This window comes from Peromyscus eremicus, chromosome 18 (genome assembly GCF_949786415.1).
Source record: "Peromyscus eremicus chromosome 18, PerEre_H2_v1, whole genome shotgun sequence".
Classification (NCBI taxonomy): domain Eukaryota; kingdom Metazoa; phylum Chordata; class Mammalia; order Rodentia; family Cricetidae; genus Peromyscus; species Peromyscus eremicus.
Genome location: NC_081434.1, coordinates 14,233,295 through 14,238,908, shown reverse-complemented (window position 1 = coordinate 14,238,908; position 5,614 = coordinate 14,233,295).

Below are 5,614 nucleotides of genomic sequence, written 5' to 3'. Positions count from 1 at the left end.
GAGATCCGCCTGCCTCTGCCTCCCGAGTGCTGGAATTAAAGGCATGTGCGTTTTAAAAGCAGGATTGGAGAGATGGCTCAGAGGTTAAGAGCACTGTCTCCTCTTCCAGGTCCTGAGTTCAATTCCCAGCAACTACAAGGTAGCTCACAACCATCTATAATGAGAGCTGATGCCCTCTTCTGGCATAGGGCAAACTTGCAGAAAGAACACTGTTTACATAATAAATAAAATAAATCTTTAAAAAATAAATAAATAAAAATAAAATCAGGATTAAGGAATGGTACGAGGAGGAAAATTGCTCAGTTGGGAAAGTACTTACCAATTATAAGGTCCTGAGTTCAGATCTTAAAAATGCTCCCTGCTTCCTGGCCCATGCCATGGAGAAAACACTAGCTTACATTCACAACACCATAGACAGAGTCACTCCTAACACTATGTGTTCTTGCTATTATGAACTGAACCCCATGAATCAAATTAAATCCTTTCTTCCTAAGTTTGTTTCCATCAGGTATTTTGGCCACCACAATGCAAAAGTATTTCCTACACTACCTCCCTAATGCTCATTCGCATGCAACCCATGTACTTTTGGTTAAAATAGTTGGACAGGACATCTTTCATCCTGTTTCTTGAAGACGGAGTTTATTCTCTGTACTCATGACTATTTTTTAATGTTCCTTCACTACTTCGTGGTACGTTTGATTTTCTCATAACTGTTACCTTCTGTTATCATCTATGACCTCTGGGACACTTATCAAGATCCACTGATTATGTGGAAACTGAGTTGATTTTATTTCAGTATGGATAACTATCCAAAAGCCCCGTGGCACTGCCCATGTCTTATTCAGCCTCAGCACCCAAGAAGCTAAGTCTGCCCTGCGAACTTAATCTCTCCATCTGCATGACCCACTCCCGCATTCCCACCCTTGAGTGCTCAACTTCTTCAGGCTCTCAGAATGCTAAACTATCCATCTCCTTCTCTTTGAACACTCATGTGGTTTTTTTTTTTTCCTCTTCACTGGTGAGCTGCAGTCTCCGAGATGACTGACTGTGGCATCTCTGCCATTCTACATCCCCTCCCATACTATACTTCAGCTGCTAAGAGTTGCTGGGGGAATCACAGACCGCTGCTAGTTTTGCCTCGCAATCGGAAAGGAGCCTCCAGTGTTTCTCGGCAATACTTTTTCTTACTGTCTTTGTTCAATTTCCTCTCCCACTCCCCGAGCAGTGATTCCAAGGCTCCGTGGCTATAATCAATCCTTACCCACTCATCATGACCACCACAGGCCCCATCCCTTTCCGTACCACCAGAATGTGTCCTATTTCAAAGAGAAAATAGAATCCAATACACAAAAACTCCTCTGCTTCCAAAATCCTGACCCCAGAATTTAATTCGCCCATGTCTGTAGCTACTCCTTCCTTTCTTGCTGCCCCATAGACACAGCCATCACTGATTCTATTTAAGATTTACCCCTATAGTCATGTTCTGGGCCCATCATCTCTTATCTCCTCTCAAGTCATGCTTTATCGTGGATATCATCTGTCTTCTAGGTCGTGAGCCTTTATGTCTCACCCGGCTCCTCTGCGCAGCAGGTAAGTATGCGCTTGTGTTTGAAAACAAGCTAGCTTACAGACACCGTTCTTCAGATATTTTTTGAATCAGAAATTCTTTATCTTCCGCCTCTTCAAGGAATCCTTCTGTTTTTTGCAAGTGAGGTTCAAGCATTCTTTTGTCTGTAAGATCACTCTTGCTGGAAACCACCACCCTATTTGAATTTCCGTAGCATTTTTGAGTAACATTCTTATGTCACCTATTCCATAATGTACTATACTATACTTTTCCCTTCCTTTGTGTGGTTGATTTCTTTTAACACTTTCATATAGCACTGTTAGTATTCAAAACTCTATTCAAATAACATTAAACTATGAAAATATTTAATAATAAAGTTACAAATATTTATCTATTCAAAAATTTGCATATACTACCACATCCTTAAAGGAAAAATCCATAATGATATGATGTCTCTTGGAATTTCCATGATATACTTTCATAGACGAAGTGGTAACCTTGTTCATAAAATGATTACTTGATATGTTCTCTAAAAACACAAGTGTATGGATGGGAGCTAGACCTCATATAGTCTTCATTGTCAATGTAAAATATATAACATCCTATTTTGTTCCATAGAATGAGAGGAAATCATATTTGATATGATAGCTATGATATATGAAAAATAATACTTAGTCTCATTTACACTTCAAAATCTCTTGGAGATGTATCAAGCTGAAGTCCTTCATATTATTTTCCATTCAATTAAACACTGTTCCCTCCACTATTATAAGAGATTTCTATTTCACCTACTGAACAGCACTTGGTCTGCGTTCTATAATGTACTGATGAATCTTTAAACTCTGGGCCACTGTTAGCTGGTGAGATACAAAAGGAAGGCACATAGGGGCTGGCACTGAGATCGACTCATAGAACTACACATCCCTGTGTCTGAATTCACTGCTAGCACACTTATCAAGTGGAATGGGGGTAGAGCTTCCCCAGGGTCTGGTGCTGCCACATATCCATGAATAGGAAAGCATTAACTGCAAGACAGAATGTTATACATACCATTCAGAAATTTAAAATTCTGCCGATCACATTCTATCATGCCATCAGTCATAACAATTTTAAGAATTTTAAGATACGAATCTTAGAACCAATACATGCACTGTTTTATCCAAGCTGTAAAATCCTTAAGAACAAGAAACTTTATCTTGTACTCTGCACATATCTTCATATATAGTATAAAATGTTTTTGTTGAATTTAGTATATATATGTATTTATATATATATATGCAATTCAAATTTTCCCATGAGTTATGGAACTCTATCAACCTATGAAGAGTCGAATGAATCAGCAAGTTAGTGCCAGAAGAATTTTTCTGAAGTTCAGAGGTAATTTTGATTGAGTACATAAGAAGATTCCTCATTATTGAAAGTGTAAAGCCCCAAGCATAAAACATTTTGATCCCTAAATGTAAGTAAATGCAATTTCATTAAACTTAATACTAAAAAACAGGAATAGAAGCAATAGGTCCCGGAAAGTAAGCAATTGATAATACTTAGTATAAACTTCTGGGTCAGAGGATATTTCAGCCTCTAGTTCTGATTGTCCCACAGGAATTTCTTCTGCCTGTGTTTTCAATACAGTCCACTCCCTTACTAGCTGAATCCCCTACCCACAGAGAGTCTGAAACACACACAGTGTTCTTCAAGCTACCACTGGGCATGGATGGTAGGTTAGTCATAGCCCAAAACAGAAACTGGACCCATCGCACAAGTGAATATGATCACGGAAGTAAAATTAGATTCCCTAATTCTGAATTTGTGTCTAAGTGAGTCAGATGAGATTAGTCTCCCCCCCAAAAAAAAAACAGGTGAAGGAGACCTCTGCTGTAAGACTTTCATGCCTAAGCCTTGTGCTCTAGCATCTCAACTATGCAGGATCATCAGCCAATGACCAGATTCTATTTTCTATTTAAAACGAGTTCTTGGTGCCTGGGTGATCTCTTTTGTTATATCTCAGGAAATAGATAAATGGCAGGATGTTATCAACAAAGCCCCACCCAAAACCTTTAAAAATGAGCCTTCTCTCTGAAATCCCAGAGCCGCCCTACCATTGTGACCATATGGTCATACCTAGCTATATCCACATCCATTTCCTTTGGCTCTCTTCCCCCAACTCCCATTGTGTGTGTGTGTGTGTGTGTGTGTGTGTGTGTGTGTGTGTGTGTGTGTTTTGGGGGGGGAGACTGGCCACTAGTCCCTAGACTTGTCATTTCATGTCAATATATGAAAAACAAGTTGCACAGACCTATTAATGACTTCAAAGAAATTTCAAGGGTGGATGAAAAGGAGTTTGTGATGAAACATGGATTCAGAGGAAAGAATTCTGAATAGAAATAGAGAGAAAATAAAGAACTATTTCAAGTGCATGTCTTTATATTCAAAATTTATGACACTTTCTTAAAAATTTGATATATATCTATACGGTCTACTGACAAAATTAAAACATAGCATCTTACATTGCTTGTTAGAAACACACAGGACATGCCAGAGGTAACGGCACACTCTTGTATTCCCAGCACTTGGGAAGCTGAGACCGGAGGATCTCAAGTTCATGGTAAGCCCAGACTACATAGAGAGACTTTGTCCCAAACTAGGGTTTTTAAATTTTTAAAGAAATATACAGAGTTCTGCTACCCCAGAATCCTAGACTTTTAAAGACAGGTGGAATGTTAGTGATTAAAAATCATTCCTGACATTTCACAGATAAGGAAACTAAAATCAAAATATTTTTCATCAGTTGCCTGATAACTTTAGCCATTGATTAAGACTCAGTTTTACCAAAGAAAGCTCATCATGGAGCCTGATCAGAGCTAAGAAATAGAAAGAGAAAGGGCAGTTTTACTCTTTTGTAACTTGTTTGATGGGAGGGTGTACTACAAGATTACGTAGAGACACGCAGAACACATGCAAATGGAATGCTCGCAGGAACACTTGAAATCATACACAAAGAAATGCTCTAGGAAACTGGGAGGCCTGTGTCGTTATTGTTTAATAAAAACAGCTTGATATTTCAATATAAAAGCAAGAATGGCTGGGATGTGAGCAAGCATCTCATTAAAAAACACTTTTCCCTTCTGCCTTTCAAGCCTCATCAGAATATGAAAGGAAACAGTGCATTCTTTTTCACTTAGGAACTATCAGATATTCTATTATGGTCATCCTTGATTTATTCTAAAAGCCAAAGGATTCTGAGCACCAACTCTATCAGGCACACAACTAGATTCAACATCTTCACACACACACATTCAAATATCTATCCACATATACAAATTATCATTGCAATTTGTGATTCAAAACCTGAAAAACTAGTGTTGTGAGGCAGATTTGAGTGCACTTTTTTAAAAACCGCTCCATCTATGTGGATATATATATATAGATAGATAGATAGATATATCTATATATATATATATATATATATATATATATATATATATATATATATACATGATCTCATCCTTTAGAATAAAACAAAATTAATCCCTCAGGTACACTCCTCTTAACAGAATCAACTTAATTTTATGTGACAGTGTCCTTCCCAGAACTGCAGATTCAATGAACGTAGCGGGTCCTGATCTTGGGTTTTAACAGATGGCCTCAACAGTATGACGGTAACAGAATCTGACATGTGTTGTTTCAATGATCTCTTTTCCTCTTGGAAAAGTATGGAAGCGTTGGATCCCGTGTGTTCCTTCAGATTGTTATTTCTGGCACGCTCCTCTTGGCATATGTTATGATGAACCATTCATAACAAATTAAATTTTCATTAAGGTGAAAAAAAAAAAACTTCATAATCCATAAGCCTACAATTTGTCCCAGTTCCCAAGGTAGCATTTTCTGTGCAAAGGGACCAGTTATACAAGTAATTGAGTGTAGAGCTGGTTTGGGTTTATTTTTTAAGAATTAGCTGTTTTACTAAAGAGGGATGGGGTAACAGAGAGCCCTGCAATCCGAGAAATGGAAAAAGGAACAAGATGCCTGAAAAAAATCTGTGGCCTC